Genomic DNA, 21,002 nt, shown 5'->3' with positions numbered 1-21,002 from the left:
TTTAGGCTGGCTTGCCCTTCCTTCGGTCTCTGCTCCATAGTTAATCTTTGCAACTCCTTCCGTGGGTATTTGGTTCCCCCTTTTATGAAGGAATGCAATGTCCACCTTTTGGTCTTCCTTCTTTTTGAGTTCCTTGTGGTTTGTGGGTTGTTCTTCCTGTATTCCAAACTTCTGGGCTAATAACCACTTATTAGAGAGTGCATACCGTGTTTGTTCTTTTGTGATTGGATTACCTCACTCAGGATGATATTCTCCAGGTCCGTCCATTTACCTAAGAATTTCATAAATTTACTGTTTTTAATAGCTGAGTAGTACTCCATTGTGTAGATGTACCACACTTTCTGTATCCACTCCTCTGTTGAGGGACATCTGGGTTGTTTCCAGGTTCTGGCTATTATACATAAGGCTGCTATGAACATGGTGGAGCATGTGTCCTTATTACATGTTGCAGTATCTTTTGTATATATGCCTAAAATATTTTTAAAATTGATTTTAAAATAGTGACAATTTTGAGAATTCTGAAATTTTGGTTTCTTTAAAAAAAAACCACAGAAAATTAAGAACGTGCTTTTAATCCCAGGTTTGGGGTTGTGGGGCTACTTTGGACTGCCCAAAGCAGCTGACCATGATTTGTCTTGTTCTCTAGCAGAAGGGTGGTTTTGTCAGCTGCAGATAATTTATGCAACATGTGACATTTGGAATTCTGGGAATTTTCAGAGGGTATATACATGCTAGGGCCTGAGAGGTGGGTGGTTGTTGGTCATTTAGGGAGATGGCTATTAGTAGCTGTGGTCAGAGAAGAAACAAAAGGAAAGAAGTTAGATTAAGATTCTCTCTCTCTCTGTCTGTGTGTGTATTTGTATCTCCCCTCTATCTTTCTTTCTCTCCTATCTAGTCTTAGGGGGCAAAACTGTGAGGAAAAAGGGTGGGAAAGTGAGGAACACACAAAGTAACAATGACCAGCTACGACATGTATGTGTGTGTCTATGTATTTGGTATGTGCACAATAGTGCATGTGCCTGATGAGGCAAGGAGAGAGTCCTGGATGCCCTAGAGCCGGAGCTTTTGCTGTTGAGCATCCTCCAAGCTGGGTGTTGGGAACTGAACTTGGGTACCCTTTAAGGGCAGTACATTCTGTTTACCACTGAGTCATCTCTTTAGCCCCAGACTTTTCACTTTAAGTAAAAAAGTTGATTAGATATGATTATTTTGGAAGCAAGCATTCTCATCTTCAGAGACACTATATTATGGAGAAAGTTATTTTTCCCATCAGCACTAGCACAACTTTAGGTCAATATACTGATATTTTCATAATCTTGTCATGTTCAAGGCAAACAGAGAAGATAAGTGTCAGAGTGGAATTCAGGATACTTATAAATGATGTTTAGGATGATTCCATAGTCCCAAATCATAAATATTTATCGAGATTTTTTTCATTGTTCTGGTTTTCTCAATTGATTGCAATTTTGACATTGCCTTGGATTTGAAGTTACAGTTTTCTGACAAGGTCTTATTTTTATGACCAGTTGGTCACGAGACTCCCAGGGGCCCATCTCTTGGCTTTGTGCTTTTCAAGACATCCAAATGCACTCCATTGAGCTGTTCACATGACTGAATGCCAGAAGATAGAACCGAAATAAAATATCCTGTTCTGGAAAAGTAAACCACCCAAAGGACCTATGTGTCCTTTCTCATTTCTTTCTGTTTATGACTTAGAGTTAAAATGTAAGCAAGAAGCAGTGTTTTCAATCCAAACTGAAACAACCCAGACTTGTAGACATAGTAATTAAATTACCTAAGTTTATAGTGCAGTCTAGTGTGCTGTTTTATTTTTAATGCTCCATTATGCTACTATTTCTATGTTTTTATTTCTTCTAAATATATCTCAGCATCTTGGAACTAATAGTAAATAAATTATATTACTCACCTATGGGAGATTGGGGCAGGATATCTTTCTTGTGAACGGAATCTGTCTACATGGATCTACCCAGTGTTTGCTGGCAGACACACCTGATGTTGTGACTCTATGCGCTCTGGAGATTGGACTTTAGGTTAGGGCCGAATTATTCCTCCAAACAAATCCAGAAAGGTCTTTTCTAAGGCTGCATGGTATCTCTGAGTAGGAGGCAATAAATACTTGCATATCCATTCCAACTGTAGGCGAGGCTCTGGCTCAGCCCTGGGAGTGAAAGGACACAGTGGCCATAACCACAGGCAGAACTGCAAAGATACATGGAGTTTTGAGGGGAAATCCTACTACATGTGTTGCTCTATATGCTTCTTCTCTTTTGCTTCTATGTTTTTGTGTCTGATCATTGGCACACAGACAGCAAAATGCCAATAATTCTTGTAGCTTGAACATGGGAAAGCCAGGATCAATAGTCACAGTTGCTTTATTCCAAAGAGGTAGAGACTTTGTCTTCCAATATTTTTATTCTATTAGCAGTCTTTGTTAAAGTATTGAAGTAGACCAGAAAAGGTTCTAACTTATTCTCAGGTTAACCCTTGTTTTTCCTCTGACACTAAAGACAGAAGAAAGACCTGGGGGTGCTGCTATCTAAGGCTAACTACAAATGGACAGTTCCCCTTAAGGAAAACTGCTAGTTTCTTTACCACTGTTCTGTGAAGACTTAATGTGATGGAGAAGGAAACATGATAATTTTGCATATATTAGAGACCATGAAACAAATTTTGCACAGGTATTAGCCACACAAAATATGAGGAGAGTATCCTGCAAGGTCTTCTTACACTGAGGGGTAGATGCTACAGACATGAGAGTGAAGTAACCTCTCCAAAGCTATACCACCAATAATGCATGACAGGAATAAAAAAAACCACAGGTCTTGGTTTGAATACAATGCTATTACTGTTCTGACTTGTTTTAGTGTTATCATTAGAGATTATCTATCAAATTTTAATAAGACCTTACCTTGAGTGAAGGATATGTGTGTGTATGTTTGTGTTTGTGTGTTTATGTGTGTGTGTGTGTGTGTATGTGTGTGTGTGTGTGTGTGTAGGTCTTGCTTGGTTTGGAATGCCAAGGGAAGTGTGGTAGCAATTGCTCATTTTTATCTGTAACTGAAAACTCAGTGTGTCTGGACTTTTCCTATATATAACCTGTGCAGCCATATGTGAAATTAAAATTAATTGTGCCCTAAGCAAAGTATTTGTAATCTCGCTTAGAACTGTAACTTGGATTCACATGTTTGTTCTTTATGTTGTATGTATTCAACATTTACTTATTTATTTTTAGGTAGAAGATGTATCAACATTCTTAATCTTTGTCAAGTTCATTGGCAGGCAGATTTATAGTAGTGTTTGGTCAGTTGCTTAGGGGACAGAACCAAACAGCATATTGGTTGTGTTATGTCGGGCTTTGTGGTTTTACAGTTTAGGAAGTTCAGTCCTTGTTTAATAGCATGCAACCATTGCTGCTCTCAAAGTTTCCTTCTATATGCAACTCGTGGTTTAAAAAAATATTTGGAGGGGGACCAAAAAGCATCTAGACTCAAAACAAAGAAATAATCCCACAGTGTAATCAATTAGGAATTATTTTGTTTCCACAACAACTAAACATTTAGAAATTATCGTTGGAGAACAGGAATCTGCTTGAGTGTGATTCAGAATAAAGATCCCGGGCCTCAGAGTCAGATCAGTTCATGTGGAAATCTGAGCTGTGCTCTTCGGTGTTCATTCACAAGAGGAAGAAAATAACAGCCAGTGTGTGTGGCTCTCCTGAGCAAGGCACAGTAACAAAATGGTATGGATATGTGCAGTGCCAGAACCAAGTGGGTGGTGAACGGTATTTCCTAGTACTTCCAGCTCAGTTCCTCACTTCAAACACTACTAAGGCATATGTGCTTTTAGGATATTCAATTAAGATATAGGAAAGAATTTAGGGAAGGACTTTCATATCGCACGAAATAGTTTAGAGTCACACTATCCTGTCCTCCCTCCAGAAACAATTATATTCAACAAGGTGAAATATAACATAAATTGTGGTTAATGGTGTTTGGCGAAACTCAGGAGACCGCTGAGTCTCAGCTTCCCTAAAAGGTGGAAGATGTCTGCCTCAAGCAATCACTACAATAGGACGTGGGGACAGAGCTAATGCAGCAGCTCCAACTGAAAGAGTCATTTTCAACATGAGGGCCATAAGTCTGAGCTCCATGTTTCTAAATGAAAAAACAGGATGTGCTCTGGAGATAAGCTTTCTTAGACCCTCTTTGTTTCTAGCAGCGATGAAGGAATAGATCCTGTGGAACTGTGGGCTAGCATTTCAACCAGCCACCAGGTCCCACTGTAGTGGGAACACGTAAGCAAGTACATACACGCACACCCTGATCATTGGCTGAGGAAATGCAAACCACAAAACAGAGATTCACATCATGAGAAAAAAATAGCTGTTATCTTGGAATATACCCAAGAGCTGTAGAGTAACAACTGATCGATAAATTAGCACAGAAGTTCCTCAAAAAATTGAAAATAGGGGCTCAAGAGATGGCTCAGTGGTTAAGAGAATGCACTGTTTTTGCAGTGGATCTGAGTTTGGTTCCAGCCTCCATGTTGGGCTGATAAGAACTGCCTGTAATGCTAGCTTCCGGGGACCTGGTGATTTCCTCTAGCCTCTATAGGCACCTGCACTCGATTGCATATATTTCCACACAGAGCCACACACATATACACAATTAAAAATAAATATTTATTTAAAAAAACTAAATAGAAGTAACACATAATCCAGTATTACCCAAAAACCTTCAGTCAACATATTGTGGAGATACTTGCAAAATAAGTGTGTGTACGTGTGTGTGTAAAAACTAGATAAGTTTACTGGAAAAAAGAGCTCAGAAAAACATATATAGTTTTTCTGCCATCACCCAGAATATCAATGCCTTAATGATTTTATAAGAGACTATTGCCAAATGCTTGAAAAAAATCTTCATAATGTCAGTAGTACTTAAACTCTTCCTGTGTAGGGGAATACCAGGGCCAGTAAGCGGGAGAGGGTAGGGTGGTGAGCAGGGGGAGGGGGAGGGAACAGAGGTTTGTGTTAGTTTTTGTTTTGTTTTTCTTCTTCTTCTTCTTCTTCTTCTTCTTCTTCTTCTTCTTCTTCTTCTTCTTCTTCTTCTTCTTCTTCTTCTTCTTTTGGAGAGGAACCTGAGAAAGGAGATATTGTAAATAAAGAAAACATCTAATTAAAAAAAAAAGAAAGAGAAATGTCTCCAATTTTAAAGTGATATGAACATAATATTGATATCAGGATTTAATAAAAATTGTATTTAAACCATATGAGGCTGCTCTGCTATTGCTGACTCAGTCGGTGTGCCTCAGAGATATGCACAGAGAATGTGCACATTCACATTCATTCCTGTAATGTTCAAAACTAGGAAAGTGGAACCAGCCTAAATATCCATGTATAGATACTAGAAAGAGGAAATATGGTATTAATACATCAAAAACAATGGAATTTTATTCAGTCATATTTAGAGTAAAAATTTATGGAACCAGAGATCCATCTATGGTAAGTGGAATAAGCAAACAAGTATTATTTGTTTTTTTCATATGAAGAATTTAGATTTTAAAAAGTGTGTGTGTGTGTGTGTGTGTGTGTGCACGCGCGTGCGTGCGTGCACGCAAGATATAAAAAAAGCACATTGTAAGAAGAAAGGAGTAGATTGTCTGGAAGGGGAAAAGGAAAGGACAATGGTGTACTTGTGACATGAAAGGAATGGGAGCTATGCAGAAAGGGAACGTACAAGAGAGGTTCACCAGTGCAGAATGGCATTCCAGTTTCATCTCTGTGGCTTTCGTAGCCATCACAATGACCATCACAAATGGAGGGGAGGAGAGAGCTTCTGCCTCCTTTCATTGGTTGCAGTCTATCAGCAAGGGAAGTCAGGGCAAGAACCCAAGCAAGAGAGAACTTGAAGTGGAAGGCATAGAGAAATGCTTCTTGCTGGCTTGCTCAACTGGGCTCGTACTTTCTTAGCTTTCTTTCTCTCTTATTTTTTTAAACTTTATTTTCAAAAATAAATTCCCATACATATATTTTGATCATATCTTTCCCTCCCTACCTCCTTACTCACTCAACTTTATATTTTTTCTCTCTCTCTTTTTAAAACATGCAAGCAAGCAAGCAAGCGAGCGAGTGAGCGAGTGAGCAAACAAACAACAAAGTCCAAGAAACACAACCCCTGACAAAACCCACAAAAATGAAAATCAAAATAAACAAACAAAAGACCAACAAGATGAGACAAAAAGTCTACGAAAATACCATTCAGTCCATTCTGTGTTGTCTAACTACACCTAGGCATGGGGCATGCAAATCATGGTAATATACTCAGTGAGACTTCATTAGAGAAAACTGATTTTTTTTCTTAGTGAGCCTAGTTTTCCTATGTGAAGATCATCGGCCTAGGTGTGGTACTAATTAATACTGTACTGGGCCCTCCTGCATCAATTATCACAATTCCCACAACAAGACATGCCCACAAGCCAGTCTGTTCACCTCAGATGACTTTAAGCTGTGTCAGGTTGATAATTAAAACCAACAGGGACAGATAATAACACATAAGTATAAAGATGCTACAATGAAATTCACTACTTTGTAGGCTAACTTAAAAAAAACCAGAAAATTTTAGGATAGCAAATAACTTCTGAAATTTTCAGTAAAATGTTGAAGAACAGAGTATAGCACACATTAAAGTATAATAATTGCCTAATCCAGTGTCATATTTTCTGGAGAGAATTCCAGAAACATTAAATCTAGGAAACAAACAATGATGTCCATTATATAACATTGTTCCACAGTACTAACCAATACAATTAGACAGGAGAAAGAAATTACATATACACCTATATGCATTGGGACAGCTTTTAGTTGACATCAGTAAGATATATATGAAATTGTGCTTAAGAGGGTCTGGAAGGAAAGGAGGGGTGGATCTAATAAAAATAAATTGTATTTGTGTATGAAATTCTCTAAGAATAAATAAATTTAAAAACATGGGGTAACAATTATAGCTTCCATGATCATATATCATGATGATAAAATTATTAATTGAAATATCTGACAGAATTCTGTATAGTAGTGGCTGCTGGAAAGATGATACAAAGATCAGTAGTTTTTACACATGCAAAAAAAAAAAAAAAAAAAAAAAAAAACAATTTAACATTAAATCTACCAATAAGTGTGCAAAATTCTATATGTAAAAAACAATCAAAAACTTTGGAAAACTTCTGAAATTCACCAGAGAGTTCCATAATAATTGAAATAATACACCATAGACATTTTCAACATGTTGTCAGCTTCTCTTAATTCTTTATATAAATTTATACCATCAGGAAAATTTTGGATCTAGATAGGGTGCTTTTAAGTTAATATGGAAAAATATGCATGCATGAATGGCCAGGAAAAATCATCAAAAGGAGAGTAAAGATGGAGGGCTAGCTTCACCGGATATTAAAACATACTGTTAACCCTGAGTTATTAAGAGGATTTAGTCTGGGCATGAAGTGAAAACTAGTGGAATAAAATATAGAATACATATGTGAGTCAAAGTAGCCTATAATATTCATGGGAAAAATGTGATTTTTCTATAAGATGTCAGCCAGCTAGCTGTCTTGAAAAAATAGATACATACTATTTTTTACACTTTACACTAGTATAATTTCCAAATGGGACATAAATGGGTATGTAAAACATAAGCCATAAAACATTAGAAGACATCATAGAAAATTCTTTTCAATGTTATCATGAAGACTTTTTAACTATGATTAAAACCAGGAACCAGAGAAAATAACTAAGTCTTACTACATAAAAGAAAACTATTTCTGCATAGTCAAAATTACTACAAGAAACACCATAGGGATTTTTTTCACATGTAGTAAATACTACAGATAAAAACTAATCTACTTAATATATTAAAGGCGTCAACACTTTGTTACAACAGACCTGAGAATTCCACATGAAAAGAATGAAGCCTCTGATCTGATCCTGTATTTTACACACAGGAAGTGAGACGGGTGTGTCTACCTTGTCTGTGACACATGAGTAGCCCATTATCTCCTTAGTTTGGACTTAACAGTCAACTTGTTTCTTTTTTTAAAATTCATTCTTTGAGAATTTTATATAATAGGTTTTGATAACAGCAACCTCCTCTCTCCCATCTCTTCCCAGCTCCACTCCCCATACAACCAACTTGATTTATTTCTTTATTTGCATTTCGAACACTGCCTTTCCTTCTGGTTCCCCTTCACAGAGTTCCTCCCTCTCCACTTCTCTTCTGAGAGAGTAAGACCCATCCCTGGGTATCTCCCAACCCTGGCCAGGCACAAAGGAAGTCTCAACAGATACCAGAAGATTGAAATAACCCCTTGCATTTTATCAGATCCTCATAGATTAAGGCTAGACTTCAACAACAATAGAAACAACAGAAAGCCCCATACTCATGGAAACTGAACAACTCTTTATTTAATGATTACTTGGTCAGAGAAGAAATAAAAAAAGAAATTGAAGACTTTCTAGAATTCAATGAAAACAAAGGCATAACATACCTATACTTATGGGACATAATGAAGGCAGTGCTAAGAAGAAAGTTTATAGCATTAGGTGCTTTCATAAAGAAACTAGAGAGATCTCATGCTAGCAACTTAACACCACACCTGAAAGCTCTAAAACAAAAAGAAGCAAACACACCCAAGAGGAGTAGGCAGGAAATAAACAAACTCAGGACTGAAATCAATAAATTAGAAACAAAGAGAACAATACAAAGAATCAACAAAACCAAGAGCTTGTTCTTTCTAAAAATCAAAAAAATAGATAAAACTTTAGCCAATCTAACTAAAAGGCACAGAGACAGTATCCAAATTAACAAAATCAGAAATGAAAAGGGAGACATAACAACAGAAACTGTGGAAATTAAAAAAAAAATCATTAGGTTTTTCTTCAAAAGCCTATACTCAACAAAACTAGAAAATCTAAATAAAATGGATGATTTTCTAAACAGATACATCTTATCAAAGTTAAATCAAGATCAGGTAAATTATCTAAACACTCCTATAACCTCTAAGGAAATAGAAGCAGTCATTAAAAGTCTCCCAACAAAAAAAAGCCCAGGGCTTTTAGGTAAGAATTCTACCAGACTTTCCAAGAAGAGCTATTCCAATACTCCTCAAACTATTCCACATAGAAACAGAAGGAACACTGCCAAAGTCACCTCACATCTAAACCACACAAAAACTCATCAAAGAAAGAGAATTTCATATCAGAGTATAGTTACCAGGAGGTGGGGAGAGTTGAGAACCATTTTAGGAGATGCTGCACCTATCTGGTAAATCTTCCACAAATAGTTCAGACTTCATTCAGAAGAATGATCTTTAATTCAGAGAAATGAGATGTTCTACAGGCTCTCCCAGAGGGCTGCAAAATAAGTTGAATCATAATGGAATGTTTGATAAGTAAACAAGGAAAATAGCAAAGATATTGTAAACAAAAGAAAAAAGACAGTCATTTTCTACAGGATTTGGAGACAGTAACATGTGGCATACCTGAAAATTCTCATTGGGTTTCTTATACTCACTCTATGAGGCCAAAGTCACCTGACATCTAAACCACACAGACTCAATAAAGAAAGAGAATTTCAGATTAGTTTCCTTATGATCCTTGACACAAAAATACTCAGTAAAATTCTCACTAACCGAATCCAAGAACACATCAGAAACATAACATTCACCATGATCAAGTATGCTTCATCCCAGGGATGCAGGGTTGGTTCAATATACAAAAATCCATCAATATAGTACACTATATAAATAAACTGAAAGAAAGAAATCCCACAATCATCTCATTAGATACTGAAAAGACCTTTGACAAAATCCAACACTGTTTCATGTTAAAAGTCTTGGAGAGATCAGGGATACAAGGCACATGCCTAAACATAATAAAGGCAATATACAGCAAGCCAATAGCCTACATCAAATTAAGTGGAGAGAAACTTAAAGCAATTTCATTAAAATGAGCGACAACTCATTTTTTTAAAGCTCCATTAATATTAATTTGTAAAGCCCTAATATTCTTGGATGTATGGCCTTTCACTCAAGCACAGACAATTTACCAGGGTCTACATTCTCAGATAAAACTCTCTCTCCAAGCTATTAACCAGTTCCAATAGTTCCATAACTAGGGGTGGGATGTTAGCTTCAGCTGCCCTTTTGATCTCATTTGGTCTCATTTGGGTTTGCCTAAGTCTTTACATGCTGTTGTGACTGTTGTATGTCCACATGTGCAGTCTCCCTACTGCTTACAGAGAACACTGTTTCCTCATAGCCCTCCAGTGCCTCTAGCTTGTATCCTCTTCCCACTTCCTCATCTGCAAGGGTTCTTGAGCCTTGGAAGGAAGGGATGAAGTGCGCAAGTTTCATTTAGTGCAGAGTATTCTAAAATCTCTTATTTTCAAGATCTTGGCAGTTGAGGGTCTCTGCATTATTCACCATGGATTGCAAACAGAAGCTACTCCAGTGAAGCTGAGAGATGCATTAGTCTGTGACTGTGGTGCTAAGTCTAGGAGTTGGTTTAATACTATGTCCATTTAGCAAGATAATAGTAGTTGGCCATAGTTTTTGGCTTGATAATGGTGCCAGGTAAAAGTTTCATATTGTGAAGTGGGACTTAAATCTAATCACAGAATGGTTGCTTACTACTGTGATGTTTGTACCAGTGGGCAGGGCTTCATAGCACAGTCATTATTGTGGCTTGTGGAAATTACAAGTGGGTAAGATTGATGATTTCTCTTCTCTCCTGGTAACATGCATAGTACTTTCCAGCACCATGAAACTAGTCAGTAGGGATGAAGCTTCCAGATCAGTACCAGCTTGATTTCTTCATGTGCTACGACTTATGTATGTGTTGTCATCAGCAATAGGGTCATACTGTCAATCTACTTCTTGTTTTCACATAGTAAGAATTCATTTCCCAGTCTGTCACTGAATCAGATTTTCTAATTTTATAATAGATGATCCAAAGATCAACTGTGGCTTAATCTTTCATTTATACTTTATGATATTTGTAAATATCATAAACACCCAAACATGAAGGAAGTAAAACCATGTAGCAAAAATCGGATTCTGATGTGAGTTAGCTAATTCGTGCTTTAGCTGTGCTCACTGGAGACTGAAAATGTCACTGTAGCTTTCTCCAGATCACTTAGGAATCCTCCATGGGAGACTGCGCAGATAACATGGAACCTTTTCATGGGTGCTCGGTAGAATTTTCCAGCAGGTTGTGGATCGGCAGCAATCAAAGCCACATTAGTCAGAGCCGCAGGGGAGCTTTGGTTGGCCCACTCCCTCTTTTGGTGTCTCTGCTAATTGTTATTAATGGTTGCCTGTAGGACACACCTCAAAGCATCAGTATGAGAAACTCAATGAGAATTTGCAGTTATGCCACACATTACTGTCTCCAAAGTCCTGTAGAAAATGACTGTCTCCTTTCTGTTGTTTACAATATGTTTGCTTAAGCCTATTTTCCTTGTTTACTTATCAAACATTCCATTTTGATCTAACTCATTTTGCAGCCCTTTGGGAAAGCCTGTAGAATGTCTCATTTCTCTGAATTAAAGATCATTCTGAATGAAGTCTGAACTGTTTGTGGAGGATTTACCAGGTGGGCTCAGTATCTCCTAAAAAGGCTTCCAAACGTCCCCACCTCCTGGCAACCATACTCTGTATAATCCCCTCCCTGGTAATGGACTTGTTTCTAATGGAATGGGATAAAATGCAGGAATATCGCCACCAATGCTGGATTACTTAAAGACAACAGGCCATCATGTATTCTCTTGACCTCTGGTGGAAACTATCCACGAGAAGTAGGTGTGTGAATTACCCTCTTACCCCAAGAGAGAGTCACATGCATAGACTGAAGGCAGCCTCCGGCCAGCAGGCAGCAAGTACCTCAGGTGCACAGTGCTCATAGAGCGCAGTCCTACCAACAGACATATGAGAACCTGGGATCCGACTCATCAGCCAGCAGGCAGCAAGTACCCCAGGTGCACAGTGCTCATAGAATGCAGTCCTACCAACAGACATATGAGAACCTGGGATCCGGCTCATCAGTCAATCAAGATTTGTGATGGCTGTAGGCCCAGCTGGCAACTTTCTTGTAGACTTATGAGAAACCCTGAGCCAGAGAGTCCAGGGTTAACTAAGTTAAGCTGAGATCCCCACCTCACAAAACCTATCGAATAATAAATGAGTGCTTTCTCCTGTTAAACAGCACCACTTGGAAATTGTTTCAAAAGCTTACTGAAATACAAAATGATCTGTAGCAGGAGACTGCTCCACGTTATCTGCTCAGTCTCCCATGGAGGATTACTAACTGATCTGGAGAAAGCTACAGTGACATTTTCAGTCTCCAGCTATTCAATGTGGGCCTCCCTGATGAACTCCCAAACAAACATAGGCAACTGTCTTAAACAATATATCCAAATCACCACTTTAAAACAGTCACGGCAGACACTTAGAAAGGAACTCATTACTGGATTACTTAAAGACAACAGGCCATCTTGTATTCTCGTGACCTCTGGTGGAAACTATCCACGAGAAGTAGGTGTGTGAATTACCCTCTTACCCCAAGAGAGAGTCACAAGCATAGACTGAAGGCAGCCTCCGGTCTCTTGCCAATCCCATGCTACGTATGCAGGATTCTCAGATAAGGAAACTAGAAGAAATTTGACAAAACTCTGAAACAAACTTTAATCTGTGACAGAGTCTTGATTTCAACCAAACTTGCCTGGATTGCAATCCAAAGAATAAGCAATGTCTTAGCTTAGACATTTAGCAAACGGGGCGGGGCAGGGAGAGTGGTCTGTGAGAAAGCACTTCAGATCATGTGAGCCTTTTCATGGGTGCTCGGTAGAATTTTCCAGCAGGTTGTGGATCCGCAGCAATCAAAGCCACTTTAGTCAGAGCCGCAGGGGAGCTTTGGTTGGCCCACTCCCTCTTTTGGTGTCTCTGCTAATTGTTATTAATGGTTGCCTGTAGGACACACCTCAATTACAGGGCTTTTGTTTGAGTACAGCGCATTGATGAAGAGGGAGGATCTCTTGCACTTTGGAGCACAGGCTTTAAAGAGATGGCTCGATTCCATGAGATAACAGGAAGGCTCTTCAGAGCGAAGGAGAGAAGTGTGGGAACTGGGAGCAGAGGTATGAAACCTTCACAGGTATCACTTGGTAAGGGAGGGCTGATGGCGGTGATAGGAGAGGGTGCTATAGACGGCTCCTTGTTTCTTCTCTGGAGCTATTGAAAGGTCTTGGATCCCTGCCACTGGTATTTGCGGGGCCGCTCATGCCTATTTTTTTTTTTTACCTCTGTAGCCGTGTGCTGGTGGATTGAGAGGACCCAGCTGATGCTTTCTCATTATCCTAACTCCATGATGCAGTTTGTCTCATACTGAAAGTCTTTGAAAAAGATTCAAACCAGAACATTGGAGGGATAAAAGGGAACAAAGGAACTAACTTACTGACCTTAAAGAGACGTAGGCAACTTCCAAATGTGGATTGTTTTTTAATCTGCTAACTAAGGCAAATACTCCAAACCTCTTCATATTAACAGAAGCATTTATATTTAAAGTGGGCAGACTCAAATCAATAATTCAGCATTGTCTTCAATATTTACAATTATTCTAAATATTTTACAATTTACTAGTAGTCAATGAAGATGCAAGAGTCAAGACAATATGCAAAGAAAATAAAAATTGATTATCTGAAGAAAAATAACCCAAATCAGGCTGTGTTTGGATTCCGGGGTTATAAACCCTAGTAGTATTTTGTGTCATCAGTGAACAGAGATTCTTTTAATTGTGACCAAAGGCTGATCAGTAAGAAGGTGACATTCCATAGAGGTGTGCCCTTAAAAGAGATCAAAGAGAGACGTGAGGAAGAGAACACAGTGTCTGGACAATGACTGTTTTTATTGGATGATAAATATTTAAACCACTGAAACTCACAACTTGACAGATGGTGCCTCAGATTGGTCCTTTGTATCTTGTCTGATGCTGAGAAATATCTTTGTGCTTTTATCAATGACCATTATACACAAATTAATAAATTCAAACAGCCAATAACACAAACATGACCCCCAAGCCTTCTTAACTTGTGAGTACCATGATTAGAAAATCTTTTAACTTCCTTTGTGTGTGGGGTGTGTGTGTGTATGTGTGTGTGTGCATGTATGTGTGTGTGTATGTTTGATGGATGTGAGTACGAGGGTGCATGCATTTATGTATGTGCATGCTGAGACCAGGCCTGCACGTGAGTTGTCTTCCTTCATGTTCCTTTGCTCACTTCCTTGAGACATTGAACCAGTGGCTCACTGTCTTGGCTCCTCTCGCTGGCCAGAACATTGTCAGGATCTGTCTGCCTTTGCCTTCCAACTTTGGGATCACGGGCCCCTGTGGCCTGTCAGCTTTTATGTGGGTGCTGTCAATGTAACCTCACTTCCTCACACTTGCATGGCAAGTCCTCTTACACTGAGCCATTCTCCCAGCCCCTGCTTAGAAAAATTTGAAAAGTAAGAAAGTATTTGTTCTTCTATCAAGTCAAAACACACCCCCTTTTTTTTTTATTGGTGTTGCCTTTCAGAATTTGTACTTAAACTTGTGTGGCTTTACAGATAATTTCAGCTAACATCTGCAATTCCATTTGCCTTTTAATTTTATAGAGAAACATTGGCTTGTGCTTCCACATGCAAGGACACTTAGCTTCAGTTGGTTAGTCTTTAGAGAGTTGTGTAGTTTAATCACTTTTCAATGACACTTGTCATTCATGTCCTGATAATGACAGTGCCCTTTTATTTCCCGTGAACTGTCACAGGAAAATGAGTTCATTACAAGTATCTTTAAGACTTATAATGCCCACGATACATAGAACACATAACACGCCAATGGTAATTATTTTCAATATTAGCAAAAGTACAAATGTTCCAGGTTCATCATGCCTCTGGCTTGATTAACGATCTTATGGAAAGTCTTCTGTCCTGCCTGGTGTGTTTCAGGTGGGCAGCAGTCTGCACGCCTTTCACTCTTACTGGATTGGAGTATTGTTTAAGTCTTTGCTCTCACTTTTATGTGGTATTTAGTACTTTGCTTCCTTTAATCAATTTGAACATGCTATAGCACTACACAGTCAAATTGATACTAATCCTTGGTAAGAATGTTGCCAAGTTTTACTTTTATGTTTTATTTCAGTTTTTAAGATTCATTTATTTCTCAGATATTCATATCTAACAGTTTTTTCTTAATTTGTTATACTGCCTTAAGAAAGGGAATATTTTTGTAGAATATTTTTGTCTATAGAATCTAGATATGTATTCTAATTATTCTAATGTTCAATTTGCTTAAATAATTATATTGGTTATAGTTACCCAACTAATCCATTTAGAGATTGTCTTACCATATAATGAAAAATGGGAATTAAGGTTAAAATTAAAAAAATCCTTTATTTATGCATTTATTTTAAGTGTGTGTATGTGTGTCTGTCTGTCTGTCTCTGTGTGTGTGTGTGTGTGTGTGTGTGTGTGTGTGTGTGTGTGTGTGTGCGCGCGCGTGTAGGACCATACCTGTCATGGCAAGTTTATGGTCAGAGGACAACTTTGGGAGTTGTTCTCTCCTCTTGAGTTGTTGGTTCTGGGCCACCAAGGTTTCTTGAAAACACCCTTACTCTCTGCGCCTTCTCCTAGGTCCAGGGTTTGTGTGTGAACCTATCCTGCTCCATAGATGAACATCAGTGCTGCTGTCTTCTCACTTTCTGATAGACATGATGTCCTTCATTCTTTCTTTCATTGGTTTTCATTGATCTAATCACCTTTATTGTTTTAAAAATAAATTTAAGAATAACATTGTCATTTTCTAAAAATGCAGCCCAAAGTTGTTGTGTATATATATTTAATAATTTAAATATATTAAAATCAATGAAGTAACTTCAGGATACATATATTTTAATATTTATGTTTTTCTCTTCATTAAAAATGGTTTATACCTTTCCATTGGGAGTACTAATTTACATAATTTCATGATAAACCTGGAATGTCCGTACTATTGCTAGGATTATAAACGGTTTCTTCTTCAGCATTCCTTAATCTGGGTTGTGTTTGTCTCTTTTGGACAGCTATAGACGCCATCTGGGATCAGCCACAAAATATGAATTGTGTAATTTGAGTAAATCTGCATCCCAGTTAAATGCTCTGCATTTATATTTGCATTTATTCCACAAAATAAGGATGGATGGTAAAGACCCATTTAATTTAAACCAGCTTTTAGAGGGATGGAAGCAAAGAAAGAGACCCTGTACCTTCTGGCATGGAGTCTGCAGCGGCAATCTGGCGCACATGGGCGCTTCTGGGTTAAGTGAAGCATGGCATGAGCCTACGAGGTTCTTCATCATGTGGGATACACTTGACCCGTGGCAGAGCTGCCATGTGACGTTACCCCTCGTGCAAGCCTTATGACGCAAGTTCTGTATCCCAAATGTGCTCAGCGAGGGAAACTGCGCCAGGCGTCTCTCCCAGCAGCCCCAATCTTTGATGAAAAGGCTACCCATAGCAGTCTTAAAACCCAGGCACCAGAGTATGTTTAGATCCAGAGTTTGTGAAAGGCATGAGGGACTTAAGACTTGGCCTCAGCCGCTGGTGCACTTCTGCCATCCCAGAGCAAGGTTTGCATTTTGCATGAACTGCTCTTGGATAATGCAGAGTGCTTGAGGGCCCCAATCCTTGTGGGGTTGAAGGTGACAACTGGTTTGAATCCTTTGGGCTACTGAGTAGCATATTCTTGAAACAGGAGATTCTGAGGCTGAGAACCTGCTCTGAAAAATGGTGGGAAGACAGACTTTAGGCATTAGCCAAGACGTGATGTCCTATCATCTGAATCCATTGTTCCATCAACTTCACTTACAAAACACAACTCCAAAGAAGAAAATAATTTCAGAGTAGCAACTGTAAAGCATTAGACACTAGGGAGGGGCTCTGCTGGGAGTTGGGCCTTGTGCAAATGCACTGGCTATAAATCCACGCAGCTGCCCAGGCACACCCAGATATTTCTGAGCCTTATAATCGAGACCTCCTTTAAATCATTTGTTTCTTTGTACGTTCTCTTGACAGCTGAGCTATCCTCAAGGTTGTGGTTGTTCCTATTGCTTGAATCGGTGCAAGTATTTAGAGGAAACTGCATACACCCATCATACGTTAACATGTCTCCTGTATTTTTGTAAATATGTACTCTGCAAATATGGGTCTGGATCACTAAATACATTTGTTTTTCTTGAAAACACAATAGAAAATGTGTATACGTTTGTTTGATTGTTATGGAAACAATCAAGACCGAAGTGGAGTCTATTCTCCCAGCATGTGGAAATCTCAACAATATTGGAATCTTTTGTAAATACTTGGAAAATACATAGATGTTTAATTCTTAACTAATAATTTATTTTTTCATAATTTCCCTTTTTATTTCACTTGAGCTAATTTGTTTATTTATTTGAAAGAATATGAATGTTAAAAATTATCTAACAGAAACTTATTATAACTTTTTCTCTGAACAATTTCAGTTTTGAGAATTTCATGCTTGAAAATGTCATTCACTTGATTAAGTGTGCCTACACTTTTCCCCTCCAGCTTCGTCTATACCTACTCCCACTCTTACTGTTCACCTTCCTGTATCTTCCTGTTCACCTTCCTGTATTTGTTAAACCCACTGAGTGCATTTCTTGCTCCCATTAGCTACACTAGGTATATTAGGTAATGTAGGGCTGGCCATTGGAACATGGGTCACCTATCACAAGCCTTATCCATTATCTAATGCTCTGACTTCCCACACCCAACAGCCAACAATTGCTAACAGCTCCTCAGCAAGAGGTGAGACTTTGTGAGCTCTTCCATGAGTCATATTGGGAGTTTAACTGGCTTGATATTGTGGTGGTCTTACGAATGCAGTTACAGCTGGTCTGAATATAAAACATCCTTGTCACGGTGGCTAAACTCTAGTTCATGGCTGCAAAAGTGACCTCTGGCTCTTATCATCTTTCCACCTGTTCTGTCATGGTGATCTCTGTTGTGCGAGGGAAGAGGTGTGAAGCAGGTGTTCATTATGGCTAGACACTCCACAATCTCCTGTTCTCTGCCTTATGACCTGCTTGTGACTGAGTCTCCCAACATAGCAATTAAAACTTGAAAATAAATTTCAATAATTTTTTTAAAAAATTGACCTCTTTAAAATTTTATGTATTCCAAAACACTATTGACAGCAAAAAGACAGCCTTTATGGGAGAATGCTAGGTCCTGCATGGGACAACAAACTAAGATGCAGGGTCTACATAAACTCTGAAAACTCAACAACAAAGCATAGCTTAATAGATCAAAAATTGGAAAAATACCTGAGGAGATATTTTTAAAGTTGTAAATGTTCAGTAAGGACATTATAAATGATCCTCAACGTGTTCAATGCGAAGTAAGCTATAGTGAGATACCACCACACAGGAGAATGGCTAATGTATAGAACAGCAACAACAATAGCAGCAACAGCAGCAGCAGCAACAACAACAACAACAACAAATGTTAAAAGCATTTTGAGAAACTAGAAACTTTGTGGACCGTTGATTAAAAAGTAAAACTTGGTAGCATTGAGGAAAAGCATTGGTCCTCTTAAAAACGAGGAAAAATAGAATTATCATGTGATTCAGCAATTCCATGTCTTCATGAAATCTCCCATCTCCCTCCTACCCTCTCATCCTCTCACCCTCCCTCTCACCCTCTCTCCTTCCCTCTGCCCTTCCTTTCCTCCATCTGTCCGTCTGTCTGTCTGTCTGTCTTTCTCTGAGACAGGGCATTGGGCCTTGCTGTGTAGCCCAGGCTATCTCAAATTTGTGATCCACCTGCTTCAGCATTAATTTATGGTTCAGTCTACCCTCAAAGAATTTAGATCATGGTCTTGCCATGTGTGTTGACACATGCCTGGAACTTCAGCATTTAATTCTGAGAATTTCAGGATAATTTTATCAATGTCACCCTTATCCCTTGTCCTAACTACCCCCCAACTCCCCTTCTTATCACATTGTGTCTTCTATGTTTTTGAACCCACTGACTTCTTCTTATGCTCCCTGTATTCATAAATGTGCAGCCTTTAACAAAGTTAGGTTAACCTCCCAGAATCCATCCGCTGTCAGCAGCTCCTCAGTGAGAGGTAGAGTCTTGTGATCTCCCTGTCCCTGCTGGAATGCTGAGTGTCTTGCTCTTGTGTGGGCATCCACAGCTGCTTTGAGTTCATGGGAGCAGAGGTCTTAGAATGTTGAGCACACACCATTTCACACTGGTCCTCCTTGGTCTCTGGCTCTTACAACCTTTCTTGCTCCCTTTTTCACAGTGGTCCACTCTTTGGTGGCGAGCACCCCACTAGCATTCTCTATAGTTAGATCAGAAGTGAGTTTCTGCATCAGCTTTGGTCCACTGTACAATGAAACCTCCCTAGTGGGGGCTGAGAGCTGTACTAATCTATAGATAAAAGATACAAACTTGTTGTTTGGTAGTAGGTTCATTTAGCAGAATAATCACAATAAGCCTGAATTCTAATCAGCAAGTGGTTGGTGGACTCCACAGAACTTGGGCCACTACTGCACCTACGGGCATGTTGGCACGATGCGATGCTGGTCGTTATTGCAATTCACAGGGTAAACAGCTGGGTAAGAATGTCGATCAAGTTTTCCTTCAACAACCTACATAGCAGTAGTGCTGTGCAAACCAGCCACCGTGAGAGAAGCTTCCTAGTCAGGATCAAGGATTTCTCATATCCTGTGACAAAAGTGTATAGTGTTGTAAGCAGTGGGTGGCTTACCATCAAGTTCTAGTGGGCAACTGAGCACAGTGTCAGTAGCCTGGTTTTTGTTTTTGTTTTTGTTTTTTGTTTTGCTTTTAGGGAATGTATATGACACTCCTAAACAATACAAGGTGAGGTAGCCCAGACCTGATGCTGGGCTTTTTATTTGGTAACCTATGGCTTCTAGGATGATCATAACCCTCTGTATAGGATTTAATTCCAATTAAACCCTTTTATATAAATATGCAGGTGATATAAAAGGGGAAGGTGAATAACAGGGAGGGAGATTTAGAGAAAGGGGTGGGAAGCTATAGCAAAGGATAGGGCGGGAGGATGAATAACACTAAGCATGTTTGAAAAATCCGCATGGAAACCTGTTATTGCTACACACATCCACATTCATACATGCTCATTTCCACATACACATACCTCGCATACACTCACTAATACCCATACACCCATATACACAGTTACTCATATACACACATATTAACATGATACAAATATTCATACACACATACTCATAATACACATATTCATTCATATAACACAGTCATGTGCACTCATACAAAATAATGTCAAAATTTTAATTATAAAATTAGAAAACATTTCTTTATGAAAATGTAGCTACTATATTTAAGAAGTATTCTTGAATATGACATTTGTTTTATTATTCTTTGCCTTCATAGTACCCTGATCATATTAGAAATGTTGTTTAGTTAAATCTTATTAAATAGATGAATTTAAAATATCATGTTTTCCTGCCTCTCCTTACCAGCACACAGACATATTGGATGCTAAAAATCTAATTTTATGTTTAAGATTACATACAAATCTGAAAGTCTGTATTTTGCTGCTGTTAAAAATCCCACGATTGTTTATACAAAAGTATTTGTTGATGCCCTGGCGGAAGTCCAGTCTAAGCGATAACGGCCTTCTCTGCATGCCGCATCTTCCATGCCCACTAGGAAGGCATTCTTCTTTACTTCCTGCTCTAAAGAGCTGTGTAGCATTGCTGAATTCATTTGCCATTTTTTCCTACATCCTGTTCAAGAGCTCAGAATAAATGAGCTGAACCAGTCTGTGCATTACATCCACACTGTGAGCCAGTCTGTGCATTACATCCACACTGTGAGCCAGT

General features: G+C 38.7%; 1 protein-coding gene across 3 annotated transcripts in view; it reads left to right on the top strand.

The window, feature by feature from the left end:
* Positions 1-21,002, top strand: part of Hmcn1 (hemicentin 1) — a 473,399-nt gene that overhangs the window by 87,366 nt on the left and 365,031 nt on the right. The gene's annotated exons all lie outside the window — the stretch shown is intronic.

The sequence above is a fragment of the Mastomys coucha genome, unplaced genomic scaffold (genome assembly GCF_008632895.1).
Source record: "Mastomys coucha isolate ucsf_1 unplaced genomic scaffold, UCSF_Mcou_1 pScaffold1, whole genome shotgun sequence".
NCBI lineage: Eukaryota > Metazoa > Chordata > Mammalia > Rodentia > Muridae > Mastomys > Mastomys coucha.
Note: the sequence above shows the minus strand (reverse complement) of the source record. Positions and strands in the feature narration are given on the sequence as shown.